At 41.5% G+C, this 14,896-nt stretch overlaps 1 protein-coding gene and 19 non-coding genes across 20 annotated transcripts in view; all 20 read left to right on the forward strand.

Moving 5' to 3' along the window:
- The window catches only part of GUCY2D (guanylate cyclase 2D, retinal), a 604,889-nt gene that overhangs the window by 485,422 nt on the left and 104,571 nt on the right, over positions 1-14,896 (forward strand). The gene's annotated exons all lie outside the window — the stretch shown is intronic.
- Positions 557-628, forward strand: TRNAW-CCA (transfer RNA tryptophan (anticodon CCA)). The gene has a single exon. It is a non-coding gene; the product is annotated as a tRNA-Trp (tRNA).
- TRNAW-CCA (transfer RNA tryptophan (anticodon CCA)) lies at positions 1,302-1,373 on the forward strand. The gene has a single exon. It is a non-coding gene; the product is annotated as a tRNA-Trp (tRNA).
- TRNAW-CCA (transfer RNA tryptophan (anticodon CCA)) lies at positions 2,047-2,118 on the forward strand. Its single transcript has one exon. It is a non-coding gene; the product is annotated as a tRNA-Trp (tRNA).
- On the forward strand, positions 2,792-2,863 carry TRNAW-CCA (transfer RNA tryptophan (anticodon CCA)). The gene has a single exon. It is a non-coding gene; the product is annotated as a tRNA-Trp (tRNA).
- On the forward strand, positions 3,537-3,608 carry TRNAW-CCA (transfer RNA tryptophan (anticodon CCA)). The gene has a single exon. It is a non-coding gene; the product is annotated as a tRNA-Trp (tRNA).
- Positions 4,282-4,353, forward strand: TRNAW-CCA (transfer RNA tryptophan (anticodon CCA)). The gene has a single exon. It is a non-coding gene; the product is annotated as a tRNA-Trp (tRNA).
- On the forward strand, positions 5,027-5,098 carry TRNAW-CCA (transfer RNA tryptophan (anticodon CCA)). The gene has a single exon. It is a non-coding gene; the product is annotated as a tRNA-Trp (tRNA).
- On the forward strand, positions 5,772-5,843 carry TRNAW-CCA (transfer RNA tryptophan (anticodon CCA)). Its single transcript has one exon. It is a non-coding gene; the product is annotated as a tRNA-Trp (tRNA).
- On the forward strand, positions 6,517-6,588 carry TRNAW-CCA (transfer RNA tryptophan (anticodon CCA)). The gene has a single exon. It is a non-coding gene; the product is annotated as a tRNA-Trp (tRNA).
- Positions 7,262-7,333, forward strand: TRNAW-CCA (transfer RNA tryptophan (anticodon CCA)). The gene has a single exon. It is a non-coding gene; the product is annotated as a tRNA-Trp (tRNA).
- On the forward strand, positions 8,007-8,078 carry TRNAW-CCA (transfer RNA tryptophan (anticodon CCA)). The gene has a single exon. It is a non-coding gene; the product is annotated as a tRNA-Trp (tRNA).
- TRNAW-CCA (transfer RNA tryptophan (anticodon CCA)) lies at positions 8,752-8,823 on the forward strand. The gene has a single exon. It is a non-coding gene; the product is annotated as a tRNA-Trp (tRNA).
- Positions 9,499-9,570, forward strand: TRNAW-CCA (transfer RNA tryptophan (anticodon CCA)). The gene has a single exon. It is a non-coding gene; the product is annotated as a tRNA-Trp (tRNA).
- On the forward strand, positions 10,244-10,315 carry TRNAW-CCA (transfer RNA tryptophan (anticodon CCA)). The gene has a single exon. It is a non-coding gene; the product is annotated as a tRNA-Trp (tRNA).
- TRNAW-CCA (transfer RNA tryptophan (anticodon CCA)) lies at positions 10,989-11,060 on the forward strand. The gene has a single exon. It is a non-coding gene; the product is annotated as a tRNA-Trp (tRNA).
- On the forward strand, positions 11,734-11,805 carry TRNAW-CCA (transfer RNA tryptophan (anticodon CCA)). The gene has a single exon. It is a non-coding gene; the product is annotated as a tRNA-Trp (tRNA).
- Positions 12,479-12,550, forward strand: TRNAW-CCA (transfer RNA tryptophan (anticodon CCA)). Its single transcript has one exon. It is a non-coding gene; the product is annotated as a tRNA-Trp (tRNA).
- On the forward strand, positions 14,032-14,103 carry TRNAW-CCA (transfer RNA tryptophan (anticodon CCA)). The gene has a single exon. It is a non-coding gene; the product is annotated as a tRNA-Trp (tRNA).
- On the forward strand, positions 14,777-14,848 carry TRNAW-CCA (transfer RNA tryptophan (anticodon CCA)). The gene has a single exon. It is a non-coding gene; the product is annotated as a tRNA-Trp (tRNA).

Raw genomic sequence — 14,896 nt, forward strand, 5'->3', positions numbered from 1 at the left:
GGAGTTGAGAAAGTACACTGTCCACTCTCTCACAGCAATAAAAAATATCCCTTAGCTTGCTACGCAATTGGGCAAAGTTCTACAACCCTTCTTTTGGGGCTGCTGGTGCAGTTGTATAGAAGTGACTATAAACGCTATATTTTCATTTGAACATGACACTTTTCTTGTAGCATGATGCGTTTAAGAAGGTGTTTAGTGTGGCTGCCTTTTAAAATGCTGTTAACCTTTTTCATTTGAAGAGAAAGGAAAGAAAAATAAGCAGTGGGCACAGTAGTGAGTGTCTGAGGATAGAAGCATTGTGTGGCATTTCTGATATTCTCTTTTTTGCTTAAAATTGTGTAGAGAAGAGAACGCTGGTACCCTCTGTGAGTATAGCATTATTAGCAGTAAACCATTGTTGTCATTGTAAACAAAAGAAAGTCTCTTAGGGCGTCGATCAAACAGTTCCAAAAACTGTCAGTATAACATTACTAGCAGTAAACCCATATTGTCATTGTAAAGAAAAGAAAATCTCTTAGGCCGTCGATGTAACTTTTCCAATACGAAAGAATGCAGGGACCTTGTGGCGCAACGGTAGCGCGTCTGACTCCAGATCAGAAGGTTGCGTGTTCAAATCACGTCGGGGTCAGTGAGCTTTTTCACACAAGCCCATGTCTTCACATGGACTCCTTGAAATGCTGTAACCGATTGGTAATATTCTGAAAGGGCAAAACATTGAAAGTACACTTAGCTCACTATCCTCATAGGAGCTGAGAAAGTACACTGTCCACTCTCTCACAGCAATAAAAAATATCCCTTAGCTTGCTACGCAGTTGGGCAAAGTTCTACAACCCTTCTTTTGGGGCTGCTGGTGCAGTTGTATAGAAGTGACAATAAACGCTATATTTTCATTTGAACATGACACTTTTCATGTAGCATGATGTGTTTAAGAAGGTGTTTAGTGTGGCTGCCTTTTAAAATGCTGTTAACCTTTTTCATTTGAAGAGAAAGCAAAGAAAAATAAGCAGTGGGCACAGTAGTGAGTGTCTGAGGATAGAAGCATTGTGTGGCATTTCTGGTATTCTCTTTTTTGCTTCAAATTGTGTAGAGAAGAGAACACTGGTACCCTCTGTGAGTATAGCATTATTAGCAGTAAACCATTGTTGTCATTGTAAACAAAAGAAAGTCTCTTAGGCCGTCGATCAAACAGTTCCAAAAACTGTGAGTATAACATTACTAGCAGTAAACCCATATTGTCATTGTAAAGAAAAGAAAGTCTCTTAGGCCGTCGATGTATCTTTTCCAATACAAAAGAATGCAGGGACCTCGTGGCGCAACGGTAGCGCGTCTGACTCCAGATCAGAAGGTTGCGTGTTCAAATCACGTCGGGGTCAGTGAGCTTTTTCACACAAGCCCATGTTTTCACATGGACTCCTTGAAATGCTGTAACCGATTGGTAATATTCTGAAAGGGCAAAACATTGAAAGTACACTTAGCTCACTATCCTCATAGGAGCTGAGAAAGTACACTGTCCACTCTCTCACAGCAATAAAAAATATCCCTTAGCTTGCTATGCAATTGGGCAAAGTTCTACAACCCTTCTTTTGGGGCTGCTGGTGCAGTTGTATAGAAGTGACTATAAACGCTATATTTTCATTTGAACATGACACTTTTCTTGTAGCATGATGCGTTTAAGAAGGTGTTTAGTGTGGCTGCCTTTTAAAATGTTGTTAAACTTTTTCATTTGAAGAGAAAGCAAAGAAAAATAAGCAGTGGGCACAGTAGTGAGTGTCTGAGGATAGAAGCATTGTGTGGCATTTCTGGTATTCTCTTTTTTGCTTCAAATTGTGTAGAGAAGAGAACGCTGGTACCCTCTGTGAGTATAGCATTATTAGCAGTAAACCATTGTTGTCATTGTAAACAAAAGAAAGTCTCTTAGGCCGTCGATCAAACAGTTCCAAAAACTGTCAGTATAACATTACTAGCAGTAAACCCATATTGTCATTGTAAAGAAAAGAAAGTCTCTTAGGCCGTCGATGTAACTTTTCCAATACAAAAGAATGCAGGGACCTCGTGGCGCAACGGTAGCGCGTCTGACTCCAGATCAGAAGGTTGCGTGTTCAAATCACGTCGGGGTCAGTGAGCTTTTTCACACAAGCCCATGTCTTCACATGGACTCCTTGAAATGCTGTAACCGATTGGTAATATTCTGAAAGGGCAAAACATTGAAAGTACACTTAGCTCACTATCCTCATAGGAGCTGAGAAAGTACACTGTCCACTCTCTCACAGCAATAAAAAATATCCCTTAGCTTGCTACGCAGTTGGGCAAAGTTCTACAACCCTTCTTTTGGGGCTGCTGGTGCAGTTGTATAGAAGTGACAATAAACGCTATATTTTCATTTGAACATGACACTTTTCATGTAGCATGATGTGTTTAAGAAGGTGTTTAGTGTGGCTGCCTTTTAAAATGCTGTTAACCTTTTTCATTTGAAGAGAAAGCAAAGAAAAATAAGCAGTGGGCACAGTAGTGAGTGTCTGAGGATAGAAGCATTGTGTGGCATTTCTGGTATTCTCTTTTTTGCTTCAAATTGTGTAGAGAAGAGAACGCTGGTACCCTCTGTGAGTATAGCATTATTAGCAGTAAACCATTGTTGTCATTGTAAACAAAAGAAAGTCTCTTAGGCCGTCGATCAAACAGTTCCAAAAACTGTGAGTATAACATTACTAGCAGTAAACCCATATTGTCATTGTAAAGAAAAGAAAGTCTCTTAGGCCGTCGATGTAACTTTTCCAATACAAAAGAATGCAGGGACCTCGTGGCGCAACGGTAGCGCGTCTGACTCCAGATCAGAAGGTTGCGTGTTCAAATCACATCGGGGTCAGTGAGCTTTTTCACACAAGCCCATGTTTTCACATGGACTCCTTGAAATGCTGTAACCGATTGGTAATATTCTGAAAGGGCAAAACATTGAAAGTACACTTAGCTCACTATCCTCATAGGAGCTGAGAAAGTACACTGTCCACTCTCTCACAGCAATAAAAAATATCCCTTAGCTTGCTACGCAATTGGGCAAAGTTCTACAACCCTTCTTTTGGGGCTGCTGGTGCAGTTGTATAGAAGTGACTATAAACGCTATATTTTCATTTGAACATGACACTTTTCTTGTAGCATGATGCGTTTAAGAAGGTGTTTAGTGTGGCTGCCTTTTAAAATGTTGTTAAACTTTTTCATTTGAAGAGAAAGCAAAGAAAAATAAGCAGTGGGCACAGTAGTGAGTGTCTGAGGATAGAAGCATTGTGTGGCATTTCTGGTATTCTCTTTTTTGCTTCAAATTGTGTAGAGAAGAGAACGCTGGTACCCTCTGTGAGTATAGCATTATTAGCAGTAAACCATTGTTGTCATTGTAAACAAAAGAAAGTCTCTTAGGCCGTCGATCAAACAGTTCCAAAAACTGTGAGTATAACATTACTAGCAGTAAACCCATATTGTCATTGTAAAGAAAAGAAAGTCTCTTAGGCCGTCGATGTAACTTTTCCAATACAAAAGAATGCAGGGACCTCGTGGCACAACGGTAGCGCGTCTGACTCCAGATCAGAAGGTTGCGTGTTCAAATCACGTCGGGGTCAGTGAGCTTTTTCACACAAGCCCATGTCTTCACATGGACTCCTTGAAATGCTGTAACCGATTGGTAATATTCTGAAAGGGCAAAACATTGAAAGTACACTTAGCTCACTATCCTCATAGGAGCTGAGAAAGTACACTGTCCACTCTCTCACAGCAATAAAAAATATCCCTTAGCTTGCTACGCAATTGGGCAAAGTTCTACAACCCTTCTTTTGGGGCTGCTGGTGCAGTTGTATAGAAGTGACTATAAACGCTATATTTTCATTTGAACATGACACTTTTCTTGTAGCATGATGCGTTTAAGAAGGTGTTTAGTGTGGCTGCCTTTTAAAATGCTGTTAACCTTTTTCATTTGAAGAGAAAGCAAAGAAAAATAAGCAGTGGGCACAGTAGTGAGTGTCTGAGGATAGAAGCATTGTGTGGCATTTCTGATATTCTCATTTTTGCTTAAAATTGTGTAGAGAAGAGAACGCTGGTACCCTCTGTGAGTATAGCATTATTAGCAGTAAACCATTGTTGTCATTGTAAACAAAAGAAAGTCTCTTAGGGCGTCGATCAAACAGTTCCAAAAACTGTCAGTATAACATTACTAGCAGTAAACCCATATTGTCATTGTAAAGAAAAGAAAATCTCTTAGGCCGTCGATTTAACTTTTCCAATACGAAAGAATGCAGGGACCTCGTGGCGCAACGGTAGCACGTCTGACTCCAGATCAGAAGGTTGCGTGTTCAAATCACGTCGGGGTCAGTGAGTTTTTTCACACAAGCCCATGTCTTCACATGGACTCCTTGAAATGCTGTAACCAATTGGTAATATTCTGAAAGGGCAAAACATTGAAAGTACACTTAGCTCACTATCCTCATAGGAGCTGAGAAAGTACACTGTCCACTCTCTCACAGCAATAAAAAATATCCCTTAGCTCCCTACGCAATTGGGCAAAGTTCTACAACCCTTCTTTTGGGGCTGCTGGTGCAGTTGTATAGAAGTGACTATAAACGCTATATTTTCATTTGAACATGACACTTTTCTTGTAGCATGATGCGTTTAAGAAGGTGTTTAGTGTGGCTGCCTTTTAAAATGTTGTTAACCTTTTTCATTTGAAGAGAAAGCAAAGAAAAATAAGCAGTGGGCACAGTAGTGAGTGTCTGAGGATAGAAGCATTGTGTGGCATTTCTGGTATTCTCTTTTTTGCTTCAAATTGTGTAGAGAAGAGAACGCTGGTACCCTCTGTGAGTATAGCATTATTAGCAGTAAACCATTGTTGTCATTGTAAACAAAAGAAAGTCTCTTAGGCCGTCGATCAAACAGTTCCAAAAACTGTGAGTATAACATTACTAGCAGTAAACCCACATTGTCATTGTAAAGAAAAGAAAGTCTCTTAGGCCGTCGATGTAACTTTTCCAATACGAAAGAATGCAGGGACCTCGTGGCGCAACGGTAGCGCGTCTGACTCCAGATCAGAAGGTTGCGTGTTCAAATCACGTCGGGGTCAGTGAGATTTTTCACACAAGCCCATGTCTTCACATGGACTCCTTGAAATGCTGTAACCGATTGGTAATATTCTGAAAGGGCAAAACATTGAAAGTACACTTAGCTCACTATCCTCATAGGAGCTGAGAAAGTACACTGTCCACTCTCTCACAGCAATAAAAAATATCCCTTAGTTTGCTACGCAATTGGGCAAAGTTCTACAACCCTTCTTTTGGGGCTGCTGGTGCAGTTGTATAGAAGTGACTATAAACGCTATATTTTCATTTGAACATGACACTTTTCTTGTAGCATGATGCGTTTAAGAAGGTGTTTAGTGTGGCTGCCTTTTAAAATGTTGTTAACCTTTTTCATTTGAAGAGAAAGCAAAGAAAAATAAGCAGTGGGCACAGTAGTGAGTGTCTGAGGATAGAAGCATTGTGTGGCATTTCTGGTATTCTCTTTTTTGCTTCAAATTGTGTAGAGAAGAGAACGCTGGTACCCTCTGTGAGTATAGCATTATTAGCAGTAAACCATTGTTGTCATTGTAAACAAAAGAAAGTCTCTTAGGCCGTCGATCAAACAGTTCCAAAAACTGTGAGTATAACATTACTAGCAGTAAACCCACATTGTCATTGTAAAGAAAAGAAAGTCTCTTAGGCCGTCGATGTAACTTTTCCAATACGAAAGAATGCAGGGACCTCGTGGCGCTACGGTAGCGCGTCTGACTCCAGATCAGAAGGTTGCGTGTTCAAATCACGTCGGGGTCAGTGAGATTTTTCACACAAGCCCATGTCTTCACATGGACTCCTTGAAATGCTGTAACCGATTGGTAATATTCTGAAAGGGCAAAACATTGAAAGTACACTTAGCTCACTATCCTCATAGGAGCTGAGAAAGTACACTGTCCACTCTCTCACAGCAATAAAAAATATCCCTTAGCTTGCTACGCAATTGGGCAAAGTTCTACAACCCTTCTTTTGGGGCTGCTGGTGCAGTTGTATAGAAGTGACTATAAACGCTATATTTTCATTTGAACATGACACTTTTCTTGTAGCATGATGCGTTTAAGAAGGTGTTTAGTGTGGCTGCCTTTTAAAATGTTGTTAACCTTTTTCATTTGAAGAGAAAGCAAAGAAAAATAAGCAGTGGGCACAGTAGTGAGTGTCTGAGGATAGAAGCATTGTGTGGCATTTCTGGTATTCTCTTTTTTGCTTCAAATTGTGTAGAGAAGAGAACGCTGGTACCCTCTGTGAGTATAGCATTATTAGCAGTAAACCATTGTTGTCATTGTAAACAAAAGAAAGTCTCTTAGGCCGTCGATCAAACAGTTCCAAAAACTGTGAGTATAACATTACTAGCAGTAAACTCATATTGTCATTGTAAAGAAAAGAAAGTCTCTTAGGCCGTCGATGTAACTTTTCCAATACGAAAGAATGCAGGGACCTCGTGGCGCAACGGTAGCACGTCTGACTCCAGATCAGAAGGTTGCGTGTTCAAATCACGTCGGGGTCAGTGAGCTTTTTCACACAAGCCCATGTCTTCACATGGACTCCTTGAAATGCTGTATCCGATTGGTAATATTCTGAAAGGGCAAAACATTGAAAGTACACTTAGCTCACTATCCTCATAGGAGCTGAGAAAGTACACTGTCCACTCTCTCACAGCAATAAAAAATATCCCTTAGCTTGCTACGCAATTGGGCAAAGTTCTACAACCCTTCTTTTGGGGCTGCTGGTGCAGTTGTATAGAAGTGACTATAAACGCTATATTTTCATTTGAACATGACACTTTTCTTGTAGCATGATGCGTTTAAGAAGGTGTTTAGTGTGGCTGCCTTTTAAAATGCTGTTAACCTTTTTCATTTGAAGAGAAAGCAAAGAAAAATAAGCAGTGGGCACAGTAGTGAGTGTCTGAGGATAGAAGCATTGTGTGGCATTTCTGATATTCTCTTTTTTGCTTAAAATTGTGTAGAGAAGAGAACGTTGGTACCCTCTGTGAGTATAGCATTATTAGCAGTAAACCATTGTTGTCATTGTAAACAAAAGAAAGTCTCTTAGGGCGTCGATCAAACAGTTCCAAAAACTGTCAGTATAACATTACTAGCAGTAAACCCATATTGTCATTGTAAAGAAAAGAAAATCTCTTAGGCCGTCGATTTAACTTTTCCAATACGAAAGAATGCAGGGACCTCGTGGCGCAACGGTAGCACGTCTGACTCCAGATCAGAAGGTTGCGTGTTCAAATCACGTCGGGGTCAGTGAGCTTTTTCACACAAGCCCATGTCTTCACATGGACTCCTTGAAATGCTGTAACCGATTGGTAATATTCTGAAAGGGCAAAACATTGAAAGTACACTTAGCTCACTATCCTCATAGGAGCTGAGAAAGTACACTGTCCACTCTCTCACAGCAATAAAAAATATCCCTTAGCTTGCTACGCAATTGGGCAAAGTTCTACAACCCTTCTTTTGGGGCTGCTGGTGCAGTTGTATAGAAGTGACTATAAACGCTATATTTTCATTTGAACATGACACTTTTCTTGTAGCATGATGCGTTTAAGAAGGTGTTTAGTGTGGCTGCCTTTTAAAATGTTGTTAACCTTTTTCATTTGAAGAGAAAGCAAAGAAAAATAAGCAGTGGGCACAGTAGTGAGTGTCTGAGGATAGAAGCATTGTGTGGCATTTCTGGTATTCTCTTTTTTGCTTCAAATTGTGTAGAGAAGAGAACGCTGGTACCCTCTGTGAGTATAGCATTATTAGCAGTAAACCATTGTTGTCATTGTAAACAAAAGAAAGTCTCTTAGGCCGTCGATCAAACAGTTCCAAAAACTGTGAGTATAACATTACTAGCAGTAAACCCACATTGTCATTGTAAAGAAAAGAAAGTCTCTTAGGCCGTCGATGTAACTTTTCCAATACGAAAGAATGCAGGGACCTCGTGGCGCAACGGTAGCGCGTCTGACTCCAGATCAGAAGGTTGCGTTTTCAAATCACGTCGGGGTCAGTGAGATTTTTCACACAAGCCCATGTCTTCACATGGACTCCTTGAAATGCTGTAACCGATTGGTAATATTCTGAAAGGGCAAAACATTGAAAGTACACTTAGCTCACTATCCTCATAGGAGCTGAGAAAGTACACTGTCCACTCTCTCACAGCAATAAAAAATATCCCTTAGCTTGCTACGCAATTGGGCAAAGTTCTACAACCCTTCTTTTGGGGCTGCTGGTGCAGTTGTATAGAAGTGACTATAAACGCTATATTTTCATTTGAACATGACACTTTTCTTGTAGCATGATGCGTTTAAGAAGGTGTTTAGTGTGGCTGCCTTTTAAAATGTTGTTAACCTTTTTCATTTGAAGAGAAAGCAAAGAAAAATAAGCAGTGGGCACAGTAGTGAGTGTCTGAGGATAGAAGCATTGTGTGGCATTTCTGGTATTCTCTTTTTTGCTTCAAATTGTGTAGAGAAGAGAACGCTGGTACCCTCTGTGAGTATAGCATTATTAGCAGTAAACCATTGTTGTCATTGTAAACAAAAGAAAGTCTCTTAGGCCGTCGATCAAACAGTTCCAAAAACTGTGAGTATAACATTACTAGCAGTAAACTCATATTGTCATTGTAAAGAAAAGAAAGTCTCTTAGGCCGTCGATGTAACTTTTCCAATACGAAAGAATGCAGGGACCTCGTGGCGCAACGGTAGCACGTCTGACTCCAGATCAGAAGGTTGCGTGTTCAAATCACGTCGGGGTCAGTGAGCTTTTTCACACAAGCCCATGTCTTCACATGGACTCCTTGAAATGCTGTAACCGATTGGTAATATTCTGAAAGGGCAAAACATTGAAAGTACACTTAGCTCACTATCCTCATAGGAGCTGAGAAAGTACACTGTCCACTCTCTCACAGCAATAAAAAATATCCCCTAGCTTGCTACGCAATTGGGCAAAGTTCTACAACCCTTCTTTTGGGGCTGCTGGTGCAGTTGTATAGAAGTGACTATAAACGCTATATTTTCATTTGAACATGACACTTTTCTTGTAGCATGATGCGTTTAAGAAGGTGTTTAGTGTGGCTGCCTTTTAAAATGCTGTTAACCTTTTTTTTATTTGAAGAGAAAGCAAAGAAAAATAAGCAGTGGGCACAGTAGTGAGTGTCTGAGGATAGAAGCATTGTGTGGCATTTCTGATATTCTCTTTTTTGCTTAAAATTGTGTAGAGAAGAGAACGCTGGTACCCTCTGTGAGTATAGCATTATTAGCAGTAAACCATTGTTGTCATTGTAAACAAAAGAAAGTCTCTTAGGGCGTCGATCAAACAGTTCCAAAAACTGTCAGTATAACATTACTAGCAGTAAACCCATATTGTCATTGTAAAGAAAAGAAAATCTCTTAGGCCGTCGATGTAACTTTTCCAATACAAAAGAATGCAGGGACCTCGTGGCGCAACGGTAGCGCGTCTGGCTCCAGATCAGAAGGTTGCGTGTTCAAATCACGTCGGGGTCAGTGAGCTTTTTCACACAAGCCCATGTCTTCACATGGACTCCTTGAAATGCTGTAACCGATTGGTAATATTGTGAAAGGGCAAAACATTGAAAGTACACTTAGCTCACTATCCTCATAGGAGCTGAGAAAGTACACTGTCCACTCTCTCACAGCAATAAAAAATATCCCTTAGCTTGCTACGCAATTGGGCAAAGTTCTACAACCCTTTTTTTGGGGCTGCTGGTGCAGTTGTATAGAAGTGACTATAAACGCTATATTTTCATTTGAACATGACACTTTTCATGTAGCATGATGTGTTTAAGAAGGTGTTTAGTGTGGCTGCCTTTTAAAATGCTGTTAACCTTTTTCATTTGAAGAGAAAGCAAAGAAAAATAAGCAGTGGGCACAGTAGTGAGTGTCTGAGGATAGAAGCATTGTGTGGCATTTCTGGTATTCTCCTTTTTGCTTCAAATTGTGTAGAGAAGAGAACGCTGGTACCCTCTGTGAGTATAGCATTATTAGCAGTAAACCATTGTTGTCATTGTAAACAAAAGAAAGTCTCTTAGGGCGTCGATCAAACAGTTCCAAAAACTGTCAGTATAACATTACTAGCAGTAAACCCATATTGTCATTGTAAAGAAAAGAAAATCTCTTAGGCCGTCGATGTAACTTTTCCAATACAAAAGAATGCAGGGACCTCGTGGCGCAACGGTAGCGTGTCTGACTCCAGATCAGAAGGTTGCGTGTTCAAATCACGTCGGGGTCAGTGAGCTTTTTCACACAAGCCCATGTCTTCACATGGACTCCTTGAAATGCTGTAACCGATTGGTAATATTCTGAAAGGGCAAAACATTGAAAGTACACTTAGCTCACTATCCTCATAGGAGCTGAGAAAGTACACTGTCCACTCTCTCACAGCAATAAAAAATATCCCTTAGCTTGCTACGCCATTGGGCAAAGTTCTACAACCCTTCTTTTGGGGCTGCTGGTGCAGTTGTATAGAAGTGACTATAAACGCTATATTTTCATTTGAACATGACACTTTTCATGTAGCATGATGTGTTTAAGAAGGTGTTTAGTGTGGCTGCCTTTTAAAATGCTGTTAACCTTTTTCATTTGAAGAGAAAGCAAAGAAAAATAAGCAGTGGGCACAGTAGTGAGTGTCTGAGGATAGAAGCATTGTGTGGCATTTCTGGTATTCTCTTTTTTGCTTCAAATTGTGTAGAGAAGAGAACGCTGGTACCCTCTGTGAGTATAGCATTATTAGCAGTAAACCATTGTTGTCATTGTAAACAAAAGAAAGTCTCTTAGGTCGTCGATCAAACAGTTCCAAAAACTGTCAGTATAACATTACTAGCAGTAAACCCATATTGTCATTGTAAAGAAAAGAAAATCTCTTAGGCCGTCGATGTAACTTTTCCAATACAAAAGAATGCAGGGACCTTGTGGCGCAACGGTAGCGCGTCTGACTCCAGATCAGAAGGTTGCATGTTCAAATCACGTCGGGGTCAGTGAGCTTTTTCACACAAGCCCATGTCTTCACATGGACTCCTTGAAATGCTGTAACCGATTGGTAATATTCTGAAAGGGCAAAACATTGAAAGTACACTTAGCTCACTATCCTCATAGGAGCTGAGAAAGTACACTGTCCACTCTCTCACAGCAATAAAAAATATCCCTTAGCTTGCTACGCAATTGGGCAAAGTTCTACAACCCTTCTTTTGGGGCTGCTGGTGCAGTTGTATAGAAGTGACTATAAACGCTATATTTTCATTTGAACATGACACTTTTCTTGTAGCATGATGCGTTTAAGAAGGTGTTTAGTGTGGCTGCCTTTTAAAATGCTGTTAACCTTTTTCATTTGAAGAGAAAGCAAAGAAAAATAAGCAGTGGGCACAGTAGTGAGTGTCTGAGGATAGAAGCATTGTGTGGCATTTCTGGTATTCTCTTTTTTGCTTAAAACTGTGTAGAGAAGAGAACGCTGGTACCCTCTGTGAGTATAGCATTATTAGCAGTAAACCATTGTTATCATTGTAAACAAAAGAAAGTCTCTTAGGGCGTCGATCAAACAGTTCCAAAAACTGTCAGTATAACATTACTAGCAGTAAACCCATATTGTCATTGTAAAGAAAAGAAAATCTCTTAGGCCGTCGATGTAACTTTTCCAATACGAAAGAATGCAGGGACCTCGCGGCGCAACGGTAGCGCATCTGACTCCAGATCAGAAGATTGCGTGTTCAAATCACGTCGGGGTCAGTGAGCTTTTTCACACAAGCCCATGTCTTCACATGGACTCCTTGAAATGCTGTAACCGATTGGTAATATTCTGAAAGGGCAAAACATTGAAAGTCCACTTAGCTCACTATCCTCATAGGAGCTGAGAAAGTACACTGTCCACTCTCTCACAGCAATAAAAAATATCCCTTAGCTTGCTACGCAATTGGGCAAAGTTCTACAACCCTTCTTTTGGGGCTGCTGGTGCAGTTGTATAGAAGTGACTATAAACGCTATATTTTCATTTGAACATGACACTTTTCTTGTAGCATGATGCGTTTAAGAAGGTGTTTAGTGTGGCTGCCTTTTAAAATGTTGTTAACCTTTTTCATTTGAAGAGAAAGCAAAGAAAAATAAGCAGTGGGCACAGTAGTGAGTGTCTGAGGATAGAAGCATTGTGTGGCATTTCTGGTATTCTCTTTTTTGCTTAAAATTGTGTAGAGAAGAGAACGCTGGTACCCTCTGTGAGTATAGCATTATTAGCAGTAAACCATTGTTGTCATTGTAAACAAAAGAAAGTCTCTTAGGCCGTCGATCAAACAGTTCCAAAAACTGTCAGTATAACATTACTAGCAGTAAACCCATATTGTCATTGTAAAGAAAAGAAAGTCTCTTAGGCCGTCGATGTAACTTTTCCAAAACAAAAGAATGCAGGGACCTCGTGGCGCAACGGTAGCGCGTCTGACTCCAGATCAGAAGGGTGCGTGTTCAAATCACGTCAGGGTCAGTGAGCTTTTTCACACAAGCCCATGTCTTCACATGGACTCCTTGAAATGCTGTAACCGATTGGTAATATTCTGAAAGGGCAAAACATTGAAAGTACACTTAGCTCACTATCCTCATAGGAGCTGAGAAAGTACACTGTCCACTCTCTCACAGCAATAAAAAATATCCCTTAGCTTGCTACGCAATTGGGCAAAGTTCTACAACCCTTCTTTTGGGGCTGCTGGTGCAGTTGTATAGAAGTGACTATAAACGCTATATTTTCATTTGAACATGACACTTTTCTTGTAGCATGATGCGTTTAATAAGGTGTTTAGTGTGGCTGCCTTTTAAAATGCTGTTAACCTTTTTCATTTGAAGAGAAAGCAAAGAAAAATAAGCAGTGGGCACAGTAGTGAGTGTCTGAGGATAGAAGCATTGTGTGGCATTTCTGGTATTCTCTTTTTTGCTTCAAATTGTGTAGAGAAGAGAACGCTGGTACTAGTGTTGGGCGAACAGTGTTCGCCACTGTTCGGGGTTCTGCAGAACATCACCCTGTTCGGGTGATGTTTGCGTTCGGCCGAACACCTGATGGTGTTCGGCCTTTTAAGTTCGGGTTCGCTTCGAACTTCTAATGGCCGCCGAACAGGGCCGAACAGGGCCCCTGTTCGGCCGAACAGGGCACTGTTCGGCCGAATACTGCCCCCCTATGGGGTCGCAGGCATAAGGGGGGAGCATGCCCCGATCGCGGGGGGGGTCAGAAATTCCCCCCACCCCCTCCGCTAGCGCTCCCCCCTCTGCCCGCTTCCCCATTCAAAAGTTTAAGCAAAGTACCTGTAGTGGATGGCCTGGCAGTGGGCGGCACTGTGGAGTGAGGAGGAGGAGTCCGGAGAGTGACGAGTTGAGGGAGGCCGGGCAGCGGGCGTGAGGTCAGAGAAAGGGCGGAAGTACCACAAGGGTACTTCCGCTGAACCGCCCGCTTCCCGGCCTCCCTCAACTCGTCACTCTCCGGACTCCTCCTCCTCACTCCACAGTGCCGCCCACTGCCAGGCCATCCACTACAGGTACTTTGCTTAAACTTTTGAATGGGGAAGCGGGCAGAGGGGGGAGCGCTAGCGGAGGGGGTGGGGGGAATTTCCGACCCCCCCCGCGATCGGGGCATGCTCCCCCCTTATGCCTGCGACCCCATATGGCCCCCAAAAGCTGGATGTTCGGAAAGTTCGGGGTTCGGCCCGAACATGCCGAACATCTCGGCCATGTTCGGCGAACTTTCCCGAACATCCAGGTGTTCGCCCATCACTAGCTGGTACCCTCTGTGAGTATAGCATTATTAGCAGTAAACCATTGTTGTCATTGTAAACAAAAGAAAGTCTCTTAGGGCGTCGATCAAACAGTTCCAAAAACTGTCAGTATAACATTACTAGCAGTAAACCCATATTGTCATTGTAAAGAAAAGAAAATCTCTTAGGCCGTCGATGTAACTTTTCCAATACGAAAGAAAGCAGGGACCTCGTGGCGCAACGGTAGCGCGTCTGACTCCAGATCAGAAGGTTGCGTGTTCAAATCACGTCGGGGTCAGTGAGCTTTTTCACACAAGCCCATGTCTTCACATGGACTCCTTGAAATGCTGTAACCAATTGGTAATATTCTGAAAGGGCAAAACATTGAAAGTACACTTAGCTCACTATCCTCATAGGAGCTGAGAAAGTACACTGTCCACTCTCTCACAGCAATAAAAAATATCCCTTAGCTTGCTACGCAATTGGGCAAAGTTCTACAACCCTTCTTTTGGGGCTGCTGGTGCAGTTGTATAGAAGTGACTATAAACGCTATATTTTCATTTGAACATGACACTTTTCTTGTAGCATGATGCGTTTAAGAAGGTGTTTAGTGTGGCTGCCTTTTAAAATGTTGTTAACCTTTTTCATTTGAAGAGAAAGCAAAGAAAAATAAGCAGTGGGCACAGTAGTGAGTGTCTGAGGATAGAAGCATTGTGTGGCATTTCTGGTATTCTCTTTTTTGCTTCAAATTGTGTAGAGAAGAGAACGCTGGTACCCTCTGTGAGTATAGCATTATTAGCAGTAAACCATTGTTGTCATTGTAAACAAAAGAAAGTCTCTTAGGTCGTCGATCAAACAGTTCCAAAAACTGTCAGTATAACATTACTAGCAGTAAACCCATATTGTCATTGTAAAGAAAAGAAAATCTATTAGGCCGTCGATGTAACTTTTCCAATACAAAAGAATGCAGGGACCTCGTGGCGCAACAGTAGCGCGTCTGACTCCAGATCAGAAGGGTGCGTGTTCAAATCACGTCGGGGTCAGTGAGCTTTTTCACACAAGCCCATGTCTTCACATGGACTCCTTGAAAT

The sequence above is a fragment of the Hyperolius riggenbachi genome, chromosome 3 (genome assembly GCF_040937935.1).
Source record: "Hyperolius riggenbachi isolate aHypRig1 chromosome 3, aHypRig1.pri, whole genome shotgun sequence".
Lineage (NCBI taxonomy): Eukaryota > Metazoa > Chordata > Amphibia > Anura > Hyperoliidae > Hyperolius > Hyperolius riggenbachi.